Below are 17,467 nucleotides of genomic sequence, written 5' to 3'. Positions count from 1 at the left end.
ACCGATGAAGTGTGAAGTTTATGTTCAATAGCACAATATAACAACATAAGAAACTATGTTGGAGCCTATGAAAAAGCAGCAAATTGAATTACTTGCTGTTTATGTTTAATGATGAAATACTATCATCAATTGTCCTTTTGTAATTAAATCGACCCTGATATTTCAGATTCCTAACCGGCAATAAACCATTAATAAAAAAATGGTATTTAACATGTTTGCTTTACAAGAAATTACGCATAGAGGTTAGTGTCCATAACGATTGTTTACCAACACACTTTTGACCAACTCGAATAAACGTCAGCATATTTCTTTGCACTTGTCCGTCGGAGTTTCCGTCCGTAGACCTATTTTTAGGTCCTGCATGAAATCTAAAGTGCGCTCTGACCTAAGATAATTCAATAAGGTATAACACTTATGTGGGATCAAAGAAACATGTTTATCAATTTTGAGATCATAGACCATGGGTTGCAGGGGCTTGTAACATGGAATTTTGAAATTTTCATTTTCGTTCGATATCTAAATAATGCTTTAATTTACAATCATGTAATGTTGTTTGATCGTTATTTCTTATAAAATTTCTTTGAAGTTGAATTCACCAGGGACAAGCTCAATGTAATAGGGGATCTCTACCTGTAATTAGTTTGCGCACGATATCATGGGAATAATATGACCTACGATTGTATAAATTCGTAGGCTTGTTTCTTGGCAGGAAAGAACTAATTGTTTTGTTAGGCCATCTTATAGAGGTCAATGTCAATGACATGCAATTAATGGTTCGCTCAATATTTAAAGAATGTTTTTCGCACGGAAGGAAATATGACTATACATTTTGTGGTCAACAGATTAATGGTCATGGTTACAGGAGCTTATTTACAAGAAAATAGTTTCCGCACGATATATGCAAAACAAATTGAGCTACGTTTATGGAACGCCATAGCTGTCTTACGTTGTTACATTTCTTTCTGTCTTCTTTAGAAGGTGTCTTATTATGTCAAACCGTCGTGATATTTTGTCAATATGTGGTGTTGACTTACAAATACAATCTTATCATGTCAAACGGTCGTGTTATCATGTTCAAATGTGGTGTTGACTTGTCAAAATACAGTCCTATTATGTCAAACCGTCGTATTATCTTTTCTAAATTTGATGTTGACTTGTCAAAATACAGTCCTTTTATGTCAAACCATCGTGTTATATTGTCCAAATGTGGCGTTGATATGTCAAAACACTGTCTTATTATATCAAACAGATTTGGACAAGATAACACGACTGTTTGACATAATAAGACTGTATTTTGACAAGTCAACATCACATTCGGAAAAGAATACACGTAGGTTCGTCATAAAAGGACTGTACTCTGACATGTCAGCACCAGATTTGGACAAGAAAACACGACTGTCTGACATAATTGGAATGTGCTTTGACAAGTCAATATCACCTTTGGACAGGATAACACGACGGTTTGACATAATAAGACTGTATTTTGACAAGTCAGCACCAGATTGTGACAATATAACACGACGGTTTGACCTAGAAGAACTGTGTTTTTACAAGTCAACATCACATTTGGACAAGATAACACGACGGTTTGACATAGTAGGATTGTATTTAGACATGCTATCACCAGATTTGGACAACATAACACGACTGTTTCACATAATACGACTGTATTTTGACAAGTCAACATCACATTTGGACAAGATTACACGACAGTTCGATACAATAAGACTGTATTTTGACAAGTCAACATCATATTTGGACAAGATAACACGACTGTTTGACATAATAGGACTGTGTTTTGACAAGTCAACATCACATTTGAACAAGATAACACGACGGTTTGACATAATCATACTGTATTTTGCCAAGTCAGCACCAGATTTTGACAATATAACACGACGGTTTGACTTAGTAGAACTGTATTTTTACAAGTCAACATCACATTTGGACAAGATAACACGACGGTTTGACATAATATGATTGTATTTTGACAAGCTAGCACCAGATTTGGTCAAGATAACACCACTGTTTCACATAGAAAGACTGTATTTTGACAAGTCAACACCACATTTGGACAATATAACACGACAGTTTGCCATAATAAGACTGTTTTTTACAAGTCAGCACCAGATTTGGACAAGACGGTTTGACATAGTAGAAATGTCAAATAGTAGACATCACATTTGGACAAGATTACTGTTTGACATAATAAGACTGTGTTTTGACAAGTTAACATCACATTTGGACAAGATAACACGACGGTTTGACATAATAAGATTGTATTTAGACAAGTCATCACCACAGTTAGACAAGATAACAAGACCGTTTGACATAATAAGACACCTTCTAAAGAAGACAGAAAGAAATGTAACAACGTAAGACAGCTATGGCGTTCCATATACGTTAATCCCAATTGGAATGCTTGTTTTATACGAGGAAAGATAGACTCCTACTAACTTTGTGATCATTAAGTCGAAGATCAATGTCACAGGGTTTATGACATTAAATTGATTTTATGCACTGTTTTGCTTTTATTGTTTTTTGTACGTCAAACCAACTTGTTTTAATGTTTACTAGCGAGGAATATGCGAATTAATTTTGAGGCCAACAGCTCAAAACCCAACGTCGCTCGCTTGAAGCTTAAAGTAATATCCGCATTGTATCTAACTTCCGAACAACCTGAGTTGTCCGCTGTTCATCGGGGGAAAAAGACGCTTATACAGTTTGAGGTTAGCATGTCAAAGGGCAAGGTCATAGGCAAGATGCAAGTTATGTTCAAACATGTCTTAAAGGTACCTTATAACAGATTTGGCATGTATTGAAGTTTGTCATATAATACATTAAATTGATAAATGTTAAGATTGAAACTAAATTGCTCCAATAAAAAAAAACCAAGAATACATTAAAAAAACAGTGGTTCTCAACAGGGCTCGAACCACTGACCCTTGGAGTAAAAGTCAATTACTTAAACCACTCGACTTTCCGTGCTCTTATCGCGAGTGGTGTATTTTATACTTTAAATACGCTATCCTTATAATGTCACACAATATAACAAGAACAACAGAATTCTCCAAATTATTCAATCGTTTCGCGTTTGTAATGCTATATAATTTTCAGGTTTTTAAATCAGCAAACGATGCAAATAATGGATATTTTCGAGCATAATAAATAACTGTTTCTTCTTAAATATCACAACTTCAACGAACATTTGAAAATCCGAAAGTTTTTTTTTAATTTTGTCTATCTATCAAAACGTAAAAAGGTCCCTTTAACGAATGTACATATTGCACCTTGCTTCCTTGGCCGCCAAAGGCAGGGGCCTATCTTATCTAATACGGGTGTCCATTTCGGCACTCCTTACTTCAGAAACCAATAAATCCATTTAAACACTTTATGTACATGTTTTGCATGATGCATTCAAATAGAACATAAATTAAAGCACCGTCTCAAAATGCCAGTTAATAGAAACATTATATCCGTTCAATATGCATTTTTCTTAAAATATTCTTTCATCGGTAATATGAATCTAGTTTGAGCAAAATATTATATAATTTAATCCGCATTACTTTCCGGTTTATTATTCAGAATAGATTTTGATTAATTGATATTCGATTCTGTGCACAAAGGCGCTGACGTAAACATGACGTCAGACAGTATTTTTTGCGCTAAGAAAAACAACTGATTGAATTCATATGGTCATATTTCTGGCATATTCAACAATGGTTTCAATTCACATAATGAACTATAACACTTGACTGTTTCTGCATCCTACGCTTTACTAATTATGTTATGGATATTGAGCTATAATCAAGGTAAACGAATCCAAATAAGGGAGTTACATAAATCCAGTTTCCGACACGATATGATAATGCTGACATTAGGCCAATATTTGCCTGGTCTTAGGTGCTTCTAAAAGCCAAACATTTGCCATTTGTCGTATCAATCACCAAATCAAATATATATGTACACTTATCATAAGATGATATATGTAAATTGAATAAGTTTAATACAGACGAATACTTATTTTGCAAGATTGTTCGCTTGCATAAGCTTTTCACTAAATTTGGTTTTAAAGATGAGTGAAAAGCATTCAAGGGAGATTATACGATTTTGTCAAATATTAATGAATTTATATAAAATGTGTAAAGAAAAACTTATTATACATATATTTCAATATAAATTAAAGTACAAGTTAAGAAGAACATGTGTTGAAAAATGCAAAATAAGCGAAATATTTAATTCTGAAATCGAAAATGTCTGTACAGTCGAATTCGCCAGCATGTATATCGTGCATGTGCGATGTGAATCTAAATTCAGTTTTACGGATCATTTTAATTTCCTGCAACAGTATCTATTCGTACGACACACGAACACTAACTCCGATCCTAATAAAAAGACGAATGTTTCGGTTATTGCATATTTTGTGTTATTGTAACATATTTGTATCGTTATATTACCATTAAACACATATAAAAATCGTATAATCTCCATTTTAAATAGACGTAGTTTTTTATCGTCTAGAAAAAAGACATCACATGCGACAAATTGATGTTTCGTAATCATATTTTCAAAGAAACGTTAAAATGACATAGTGAATTGCTATACTGCCACTCAATTATAATTACTTTGGTATTGTGTAACAATTAATACGATTAATATAAAATAAAATCAAACTATTTCCAAACGGTTATTTAAATAACGTAATTTGTTTTATTGCTATGCTACATAAGTGATATTACCAAGAAAAGTAACGGTTTTTATGTTAAATTATGATGCATTTCGACAATGAATTCTTATATCACGATACGATATGATCAATCACACTGTATACTTCTTAGTGTATGTTTCATATTAAATCATGGAAAGCGAATCAAATTTAATTAATCTATCACTTTCCAGACGCATGTCATAATTAGCAAAAGTCATATCAGATAACAACAATATAAACGCCTAAGTTACATGATATTTTAATTGCTGATGATTCCGATTTTCGAAATAATTGCAAATTTTTAAATGTTTGAATCGACGTCGCTACAATTCGATATTTCGTTGAGATTCTCCGAGCTGACATCTCTACATCGTTCTTTTTTGTAGTATATAATTTTGGACCATGATGTTCCTTTAAACTTTAATAGTAAAGAACGCGCTGTTCTATTTTCACCGTAAAGCACATTGTCACTAAAACGAAATAAGCGCTCGAAATTGCGCCTAAGCAACCGACTTGTGGTGAAACAATGACCTTTAACAGATAGATAATAACGTTTTAATGATTGTTTCATTAAGACTAATTCGACGTTAGTTGTGGCCGCAGTTATTAATTACACAATACACACAAAGAGATAAACTAATTGTATCAAGCAATTTACTAAGATTAAACAAGATATTGGCCGTATGCAGACAATCACATTTGTAATTCCCCAGCTTTTTTATATTTTTTTTAATACATTCAATTATTCACAGTGCCTAGACACACACTCGTGTGAGTATAATAAATTACACATGCATATAAAACGTTCAACAAAAATACCAAATGAAATTCATGATTGTTAATTGTTTCGCTTTTTTTTATAGAAACAGAATAACAACTAAATATAACTAAAATGAAATCCATGCATGTTTCGTCACTTTTTAAGCATATATAAACTAGTTTCACTGGGACGTATTTGTACACATGAAGATAGCGTTAGTAAGCCTTATCTTACATACCCCTATTACCGTATAACAAGTAAATACATTTATTTAAGCGTTTATCGAAATTATTATTTTGAATTGGACAAATGAGAAAGATTTCTCAAGTGCTCCTTCTCAGTGGCCTGAAAAGAATGAGATTTAGTTAACCCATTTATGCCTAGCGTCTAGAAAAAAAGGCCTTGGCAAACAGCGTAGACCAAGATGAGACGCCGCATGATGCGGCGTTTCCTGATGGTCTGCGCTGTTTGCTTAAGAAATTTTGTAAGAAATATTCTAAATATATAAATAAAAATACTAGACATCCCTTATTTTGGAAATAAATTGATCCAATTTAGAAGGATGGGAGAGTCTACTAGGCAAAAATGGGTTAAACGCTGGTCATCCGGATACTACAATATACAGCTGGCACTTCGATAACAGAGATAAAAGCCACGAGCGAGAGGTAAGGTCCTCATTTGATTCAGCGAGATGAGCTTTTCAGACACGGATCATGGTGGAGTAGATAAATGGTATATCGGTTTGTATTGTGAAGATATAATTTTACGAAAGAATGGTAGATTTTTGCCAAAAAAATGAGAAAATTCCGTCGGAAAAAAACATTAACTAGACGATCACTGGACGTTTCAACGCAATTAAACATCCCAAGGAATATTGCAAGAAAGTGTTTCTATTCCAGCAAGATGAGTATTGAATGTGCTTCAAATACTGAACTTTTGATAGTATTGAATCAAATATGATCAAAGATAGAGCATGCTTAAAAAGGTGGTATGCATGAGGTTTAATTCCCGATAAAAGACACGTAGGATACTGGACACTTTTTACAAATTGGGAACTCTGATATCATGTACTATGTGTAGATGCGGCGATTAGGTGACTCTCAAAGAGTAATTATTACACAGAAGTGGAAATTATATGTTAATGCATATAATCATAGTCATTTTCACTTTAAAATTTTCATTTTAAATACATTTCCTTTTTTTTCAATCGAGCGTTCTTGCAAACGTTCCGGATCAAGTACATACACGCGTTGAAGGAGGTGTACTGCCTTGAAGTAACACACACTTTCGTCAATGTGTTGAAACGGTTTCTAACGGTTTCTCATAATTTAATGCTGTCCAATAATCTCTTTTCTTAAACACATTGTTCAAAACTGGAGAAGTTGTCATTTCCGGTGGATTCGTAGGCGTCATTAGTCCAATAGTAGAGCGTCGGCCACTCGACCGCAGATTTCGATTTCTCGCTTAAATAGAAGCGGTTTAAAAATACTGGAGTTGATCCACAATTCGACGAGAGTGTTTTAAAAGACCTCGCGAGGAATGTATATACGATTAAAAGTTACAATCGATATAAGAATAATAAATAGTAACTTCACGCGCAAAAAAATGTTAGTTATTAATCGCCCAAGATGTCATGTGTTTATTGAATAGTCATGAAAAACGAAATCATTAATATCATATTCTAAAAAAAATATCCAAGCTATGTAATTAGGCATATTTCTCGTTGCATTACGGTGGTTCCTGAGATGGAGTATACGAATCCGGAATATGTACTGTATATAAATATATGGTGTACTATACATATACGATGTCTTTATAATGGTATACTACATATATACTATATGGCGCTAGATTCCGAAATCTCGTCAACAAGACGGGATTTAGCTTATAATTATATTTTCTTCATTTTAAGGTGCAACTTAAAGCTGAATATCTGGTGGATACAAAATTTGAGCAATTAAATTGAAATAAAATCGAATTAATTTGCTATTTCATTGTTGTTTATTTTATTTTCAATGCTGTAAGGTGCATCGATATAAACAAGTTGTAGAATTGTGTTTAATTCTGGTGCGAGCCACCTGATCGCTATTTTTCTGAGTGCCGACTTAGAGGAATACCCAAAGCACACGTATCGTATGAAATCTGGCTGGTCTGTATATAACATAAAACCATTTTTTGCATAGCGCGACATCATCTCAGTTCTAGTTCGGCCTCACAGTGATATCGCAGGCTCTGTTGTGAAGCAGATCGGACGCAGACCAAAGTCTATTGTACGGAATTCATATTAATACAGATATATAACAGTTATTAAGTTGGAACACTGCATTCCGTCATTATCAATTAACACATGCACTCAGTGAAAATCTCAACAAGCCAGGAAATCTGGCATTTTACACGAAAGATTCAGAGCCGAACTTTGCTCGTTTACTTTAGAATTGAATTTTCGCAAAATAGAACATGGGAAAGGCCTATTGACATTTAATAATTCCTGATTTTATGACTGAGAATATTGTTATTGCATACAAGAAAAACATTGACGAAGTTAAGCAGCAATATGTCTTCCGAGTTAACAATATGGAATATCTTAAAATGACCGAAAATGGATTTCAGAGGTAAAACATAATCAACGGTATTTTTGTCCCTATTTCCAAATAAATACAAATTATGTTTTTAATGACTCTTGTTCATGAAGACCTCAAAGGCATAAACACTATAAAACTAAGCACTTCACAATATTTTCAATCATTGAAAGGATTACTAACGATTAAAGAAAAAAAAGGACTTTCTTAAAAAATGAAGCATCAAAAAAGCCTTGAATTGGATTGTAAAACAGTTTTTTTGAAGATTAAGGACACTTTATAGGAGCATCAACTATTGTTTTACATCTGGGACTCAAAAACAAGGTGTGAACACATGTATACCTAAAGAAAATATCCGTGACATTTTCTAAAAAACCTTAGTTCATAAAACCTTTTAAATGTTATTTACAAGCTTGCCTGTGGGACGTGTGCTGACATTTTAAATTCTGTATTTGCTGTCCTAATTTCTGAAGATCAGACATTATGAATTGAAAGCAGATACGCTGGTCAGAATACCAGATTTTTATATGACTTTATGACATACACAGAAGATTTAATATCCTTGGACTCTAAATGACCGTCGATTTTATTAAGGATCCTTACATTTGACTTTGTACAAAACATATTATTTTGTGACAACATTCAACAAAAAGAGTTAACTTTTCCCTTCATTATAGCTTGATGCCAAACCAAATAAATTTTTCATAGTTTATTTTAAAAAAAAAGCAGTTAATAGATTAATGTAATAGACAAGTGCTGACTTGCATAAAATAAAAGACCAGCGGATGGAAACAACATGGTTGACCTGATAATGATGCAAATGAACAATGGTAACCATAAATTATGCAATATGAAATATAGGTGTTAATTTTGTTGACGTTATTATAATTATCCGTACGTTATAGATAAGGTAAATTTTTCATCATGCAACAAGAAAACTTACGGGCCAAGTCAATATTGTTTGAATACCAAACAGTATTTTTATTCGATAATATCGTCTTCAAAATTTGTCAGTGGAGTTATATTGCACGTTCAAAGACGACTTGATATTGAAAATTATACCAGAAAATCAGAAGCAAAACGAAACAGATTTATAAACGATATAGCATGCGGCTTTATTCGGAGCGAATTGAATGTATTTTGTAACAATATGTTTGGTTTCAATTTGTTTACGTGTCCGTCAGTTTGAGATCTTTGAATTAGATATTTAAATAACTTAAAGTTTTATAAGTAAAACAGTTTTTGGAAATTAAATGCATGTTTGTTAATTAAAGGACTGTACTAAATTGTAACATTTCAAACGAATATCTTTAATCCATTTTGCATTGCGTATCTACGTGCACTAACTATTGATCACAGTATACTTTCGTGAGAGGTTTCAAACGGCCCACGATTACAATGAAGTGTTGCTGTAAAAAAATGGACATTTTAATGCCTGTCTTTTTTCACAATCTTTCTAAGCCCTTCGTGTGTGCGCCTAGTGGAAGCACTCACGTAATTTCGACCATATCATTTGTCATATGTGCTTCTGAAAGGAAATTAAAAAACGAAACAAATATTCATGCAGCAAGCTTGAAGAAAGTTCATTTTGATTTTGATGAAGTATATATATTTTGGTTAGATATATGTCCACCATTTGAAAACATGGCATCATAAATGTAAGTAATCGTCAATAAAGTGCCTTGAGTTACACGTCAAGCCTCGGCGAAGTTGTTTACTGACTACGTGAAAAAATATTTTCAGTTAATTGTCTGAAAGCTTTAAACGCATCGAACATGCGTATGTTACAATTGGTTACATTTTTAAATGCTTCTAGGGAAAGAACGATTATATCAAAACCAAACTACACTGGAATACGTCTGTTTTATTCCTATCCTCGACTGGAGACTAAACAAACATTTTTATTGAAGTAAGAATTCTGCGGTAGAGTGTGTTTCATGGCTAACTTTAAAACAGACTCCCTCAATTGATATTTGTCATCTGTTGTAGTTGAGTTAGCAGTTGTTGCAGAGTTTTAAAAGTTTACTTAAGAATTGTATGGATTTTAAGTAGAAATTTCATATTACTATAGAAATGTTCATTTGTTTTGCGTCGTTCAAAAGATTGGACATATGTCGTATAATGCCTGAACGCTTAACATGTGATGTCTGTTTGCCGATGTAAATATGTTTTCGCTTTCAAGAATTGAGCACCTGTTCTAAATGCTCGTCGTTAAGCATAGAAAAATTGTATTGTTGAAAGACAAAAGCACAGTTTAGCTCCTTTCTACCAGACTAAATAGTAACAAAATAAATACAAAGTTTACAAAGATGTTTGATCTGACTATTTAAAATAATGTACATGTCATATATTCCGAAATGGGCAATATATTTGCCTTTACCGTTTACGAAATAAAAATAGTTTGGTACGATTTCCTTGAAGTAGGATACAAGCAACTTACAATATTAAAATGCGTTCCTCTGCGCATGTACTTTTACTTACTGGTAAAAGTTGTTTTTTATCCACAAAGCATGTTCACCAATTTGTTATCAAATGCATATATTAAATCTTCAAACAAAGAAAAACAAAGTGAAACTAAAGTTCCATCAGCAGAAGGCCATTATTATAATTAATATAATGTCGCTTATTTGAAGAAAGTGATCACTTGCAATACAATCAGACACAGGACAAAACACATCCCGGTAGCTAAAAACAAAAACAAATGAATACAAATCTGCGGGCACCGTCTTTGAACAGTAATACAGTAATGAAAAATCAAAGTATATTTTCCATTTTTTAATTCTTCATTTTTCTAAATTAATACAAGTGTTGAAAAAAATCATTACATACACTAATAATAAAGAAATAAGTGTTGCATAATATTGACTTAAAAAATGCAGAGTGCATTCTACAGTTTCACACTTAAGTGACAAGTATTATAGAAAGAGTCTATACAATTACATACAAGAAGGTACATAATCCTCGTCATACATGTGTTTGTTGCTGGTATATAATACAACGAAAGGTTATCCTAGATACGCAATTTTTATTCATAACAAATGCTTTTGCAGAATAAAAATGTCGACATTTTGGAACGATTATAACATATCAGACACGCTGACGAGCAAACCAACAGAAACAGTTTTCAAAACCAAAGGTTATGCATATCACACATACGTTAAATTCCTAAGACATCTTTCAACGCTTGTCGTTTTCAAAACAGTTTCAAGGCCGCATTCTTGTGGCACGACTATACGTATTTCGGTCAACTATGTGCGTAGCGACGTAGTGCAGTTTAATACAAGCATTCTGTCATTATTTATAATAAGTAAATGCTCAGGAAACCACATCAATGGTGTCAAAAAGTCAAACAATAAGTGGTTAAATAATTGGTTCATAACGAAGGAACAATCAATTTGAAACTGCAACCGCTCATATTGTAATGGCTTTAGCCTCCCACACTTCATGTGAAAAAGTAACCATATTAGTGCCATATTGACTAAATAAAAACACACACAATACTAAAAATAAAGCAGCAACTACACAATTTTCGATTTTTAACATAACATATTTATATATACACATTTATATGAAATCTGGCTTAAAAGAGGTCTTAGTTTAAACATAATAATTTCAAACAAGAATTTCTGTACTTAATACAATATTTAAAATATGTACATATTCGAATCGGATGGGAACGAAAGACACGGTCTTCGATGGTTCTTCTCCTTAAAAGAGATCGTACACAGTCGAATACGAAAATATACTATTTTAGTATAGTATGTTTTTATTACACGATCTTTGTTCACATACGCAAGGCTGATCTAAGTAATATATTAATAAAATATTGCTTATGGACAGTAAGCGATGTTCATTCTCAATTATCAGCTATTAAAGAAACACATATGAATGCACCACAACCAGGGTTAAAGAATCTCTTTGGAGGAACGCGATCTTACATGTTCTAAGGTTATCAACTTCAATAGTTCACATATCTATGTCCATTGAGTGTAGATGGTAAGGCAACTTGTTGTTGTGAACACTTTTAAAACCCTTTCTTTACAACTTCATTATAGAATGTCATGAATTTCCAGAAACTCTATCAGGAGAGTAATTCGTGCTATTTCCCACTACTTTGTATAACTGAAAGGCTCATCAGTGTGGTTGATAATGTGTCAATGTACTTTGTGTAAGTGAAAGGCTCATCAGTGTGGTTGATAATGTGTCAATGTACTGTGTGTAAGTGAAAGTCCCATCAGTGTGGTTGATAATGTGTCAATGTACTTTGTATAACTGAAAGGCTCATCAGTGTGGTTGATAATGTGTCAATGTACTTTGTATAACTGAAAGGCTCATCAGTGTGGTTGATAATGTGTCAATGTACTTTGTATTACTGAAAGGCTCATCAGTGTGGTTGGTAATGTGTCAATTCTACTGAAGATGTAGGCGTAGATGTGATTACTCTCGTTGATTTTGATACCATTGATTCATTCCTCATTTATATATTTTAAGTTTTAGTTTGTTTAAATGTATCACCTAGTGCTAGTGTATATAATTTTCATTAACGTTTACGTACATTTGTATATGAATATTGAATGTACCTGCAGCGGAACTGCTATCAAGAGCAATTTTTACTGAAAAATCACATTGGCGTTATATCATAAACATAGTCGTCTTTATATGTATACTTTAAAAAAACTTCTTACAAAAGTATTATGTTGAGGGCCTAGACATTTTTGTGATCTAATAGGCCTGTACAAAGTTTGTTCAAAGCACGCTCCTAGGGTCCTAACTTGCCAAGCCACATGGCTAACCTTTTTACCATCGACTTTATTAACACTTTAGTGTTGTATCACAGCATGTTTTGTCAGTTTACTTCTTCAGAATTCTGTATATAGAACACAACAAAGGGTTTATGGCTTTGCGCTTTACAATTAATTAACCACACATATGTAATCAAATCCATGCTATTATATTGTGATAAAACATTCCACGAACAATGCATCTCATGTGTTTGATGTGGCAACTCATAACTTTGCGATTGTCTTCTTGGAATCATTACCTCCGCGTTGTGGGCGTTTTATACAAATCACACGAGTTCTTTTCATTCCTTTAATTTGGAATATAAAGCAACGATCTATTTATATCCTCCAGACGTTTTGAAATAGTATGTTTTATAGCATGATCTGATCCAATATAATTCATGATAACAAAGCGAATGGAATTATGCATATCAAACGTTATCTAGACGCCTACACCGACAGATAGAAAAACAAAGTTCTATAGGTTTTCATCTTGATGTAATGTAATTGCTTTTTTTCCTTGAGCGTATTTCTACTTTTACATGTACCACCTTAGTGACGAAAATAATATATCATATCATGTTTCCTTTCGAGTGTGTTTAAAAGCAACATCAGTCCTATTTATTTTTAAACAACCCTCAAGTGTCTTGGTTTTTCTTTCATTTCTTTAATAATTTAATTGGGACTAAACACTGTTTAACTGAATCAAATGCTGAATATATTTTTCATCCAGGCTGACTGTATTTTTTTCAAACACAGACACATCTTGAAAATACTCTTTACAGAAAACATACAATTTAATGCCAATTATGGGTTAAGTTTTTTATGAGAGGCATTACGTGGTCCAGCGCACAATTTCAAACACATGTGTTGAACTTAGTTTCATATGGTTTAGATGTCGCCAGTTCTTTCGAAATCAGACGGAAAAAATGTAACCACATCTGAAAAAACAAAACTTATCAAATACTAATGATATCAATGAAACATGATAACTTTTCGAAAGGCATTATTTGAATGTCATTCGTTGTGAACCACTTACTTATCCTTCATGTAACAGCCGTTTGGTACGAATTACCAAATTACCTCCAAACAAGAATACACGCCTCTCCAATCTGCGATATTGTTTTTTTTTTCAATTTTGAACTACACGCTGTAAACAATAATTTCAAACTATAGTAAATTTCAATAAATGGTTAAACTAATTATATTCAATAAAATGATAAAATTAGTTACTCCAAAACTTTACACACATTTCAGTAAACGTGTTAAGTGTGAACGGATTTTTTATGTGTATATTTATATTATATATAATTTTACAAAACGTCCAAGTGCGCATTGCACATATTTATTTCGAACGTGTATCCCGTATCCGTGCGAGAAAAGTTCTTTCTTGACTTATTACCTATACGTGTTTTGCTGTACAAAATTAGTCGCACAAACACTTAACGATCAGGATAGCAGCTTTAATTGCCCAAATGATTTTTTGTATAACAAACATTAAGCAAATATTCGATAAAAATACTTGAAAGGGCTTATGTTATCTTCCATCATCAAAATAAATCTTTTTGTATATTCGCCTTCACAAATACATTCATTCATACCTATTCATTCATTATTAAACAGCTTTGACTGCAAGATGTAAGAAACTCAATGGATCATTCAGCGTAACAAAACACTTTGGTGTAAATAACAAACTTGTTAGGTACTTATTTAGTTTCTAAATGAAAACGTTTTCTGACTGATTCATCTGTTCAGCAATCAGTTGACTGCTGCACTCGATGAAATTGCATAATTTGTTTGCTAGTTATTTTGTATATTTTGTTTTGAAATGTAATATCCGTGTCATAATTCATTTGTTTTCCTTTTACAATGCCGGCATCATCATTATTTAAGCGCCATGCCATTGGATTTGACGTGCTTGTTATATTGTCTCAAAAAAGGATACTCATTAGGAACTCCGTTATGTATATCATTATTGATCCACACATTATTAGGGTTGTAATGTAAAGATTATTGGAACATTACCTATTAAACATTAGAAAATCAGTTATTTAAAAAAAATAACAATTTCATTTTTGTCATTATGTTTATAAAAACATCTATTTAATGGTGTGGTCGTATGGTCAATTTATTAAATTATTTATCCATACAATTTTTCTCATAGTTACATTGAACAGACAAGGCTCAGTCCTTTATGTCATTTATAAATATACATTTCTTAGTTTAACCCATGTACTGTCAAGAAGATAGGCAAAAATGTCATTTATTAGTTACACTCCTTTGGTAGATAGCTGAACTTTTCCTGTCTAAGTTACGCATCTCTCCTTATTTTACATGCTAGCGTCTAGTATTGAATGGGTATATAAACAGTCACTTTTTGTATAATGGAGGAAGCAAATTCACACTGCACAAGCGGGGATGTAGTTTCACAATTTCTTGTCACGGCTGAAGCCCGTTAAGGGTCTCGCTAGTATCTTGTTGATTATAACATTACTGGACTTTGGAAAGTATTTATGTTAACATTTATGGAGCAAAATAAATATCAATACATCTTTGTCTATGTGTTAGCATCTTTGTTCAATTAAATAACGCTAGAGCATAATATATTAATATAAGAAATTATACCATTTAACATTTCTATTAATTACTCACGACATTCTGGTGTCGTTAACATGTATCGTCTCAAGGCATAATTTGATTAAAACATCTTACGCCGTTTAAAAAACGATTCGTCATAAATATTGTCTTTCTTCTAAGCTGACACAATAATATAGCAACATACTGGCAAATATGATTAATCAGCAGGAGGTTATTCTTAGCATTACTACAATGCAATTGATTTAAGGCCAGTGACCAATAGCCATACAACTAGACACTGGACAAAATCACATGACAAAGGAAAACACTTTTCTATTCAACTGTAATCATCGCCTTGAAGAGCTGAATGCGACGCCTTAACAAATAAAGAAACAATAAAAAAATAATTAGCAAATATAGACTGCATAAGTAAGAGGCTGCAAGCTATGTAGACAACATGAAATGGGAATTGTGTTTTTAGCTGAAATACACTGCACCCAAACGACATTGTTTGATAAGTACAATAAAAATTGTGAATGGACTGCGATCAGCGTATGGGATATTATTCAATAATATAATATAATTTACTGTTAACAAACTGACAAAATGAATATATATATTATGCTAGTATAGTGTTTTTATGCAATATACGAGTCAAATTAATTGTTTGACTCAGCATCGCACGAGAGACGCAACTTCAAGTGCGACCTGACATTCCAAAACCAACGAGACCTATACGTGGTCTCATAACGCCATAAAAGTAAAATATTGTATTTAGTATATTTCTCGTTCGACACAATATCCCTAACAAAGACTAACGCTAAAAACGACAGTTGTGAAATATTTTTAAAATGTTGTATACAGTGTGAATTGTTTGCAAATATTCGAATAGTATTCAATCTAATTATTTACAAACAAACTTCATTCATTGAATATCTAAAAGTACCGATATAGATCTTACAGAACAAAACAGCCACGACATAATTTGAAAATAGACATTTTTCGAAGAATAGATCATATTATAATTGCCTGTTTTCATCATTTCATTATTCTGTCGATGAATTGTTCCCGTCGTGGGGATATCCCGTAAGACCTTTCCAGAATTATCAATCATATCCAAAATTAATATGCAATACTTTGATTGCATAGGTATATCATGTGTTTAGCAAATAATGGATTTTTCACATAAACTGGTTTAATTGATTTTCCCAGTGTTGTTTTGTTTGTGATTTCGATGAAAGAAAATAAATCATATCACATAAGTATCCAAGTGCGTCTCGCGTGATCATTATTTACAGCGTTTTAAATAGTTTGAAACAGTTGTTGGCAACATATTTATTTATTATCAAAACTTGTCATTTCATGTTAAGCCAACGTTTTTATACAAAAACTTCAAAACTCTTTAGTGAAATGCCGTAACCGTTTTGTATCGGCCGCATATTTGTAATATGTTTGTAAATTCATGCAAATATGTATTAAGATTGTTCTGAGTCCTTTAAACCATTAAGTATAAATGCTTTGCTACTGATTGGAATTAAGAAGAAAGGTATTAAAGGCACATTTTCACGTTTGGGTACTTTGACAAAATTGAAACAAATTGTTTCAGATTTGCAAAGTTTCGATGTTGTTGTCATATTTGCGTTGACACAGTAATACTGAACATTTACCATGTTCTAAAATATCCATCAAATGCATTTTATGACGTTTTGCAAACCCGGAAATTATAAAGCGTTAAAACGCACTAACAACACATACATTCAACGCACTAACAACATAACATTTTGAACGTTTACAGCGGAAGTTTAGCTAACGCTCAGATAGTTATTAAGTTTGATCGTATTGATACTTTGTTTTGCAACAAAACTACCTAAGTATTCATAACATAATTTGATCCTTGCGCGTTAAAATGATTTTGTGCCTCAAGACGTTCGTACCCATTTTAAAGGAAATCATTATTATTAACACTCCATTATGAGTCAAATGAACCATGATATAGTATATAAATTATTAATTTCATTATACAAGGTTTGATTATGAATGATTAATAATATCTGTATATAAT

The sequence above is a fragment of the Dreissena polymorpha genome, chromosome 2 (genome assembly GCF_020536995.1).
Source record: "Dreissena polymorpha isolate Duluth1 chromosome 2, UMN_Dpol_1.0, whole genome shotgun sequence".
Taxonomy (NCBI): Eukaryota; Metazoa; Mollusca; class Bivalvia; order Myida; family Dreissenidae; genus Dreissena; species Dreissena polymorpha.
The sequence above is the reverse complement of the archived record's forward strand: the minus strand, read 5'-3'. Positions refer to the sequence as shown.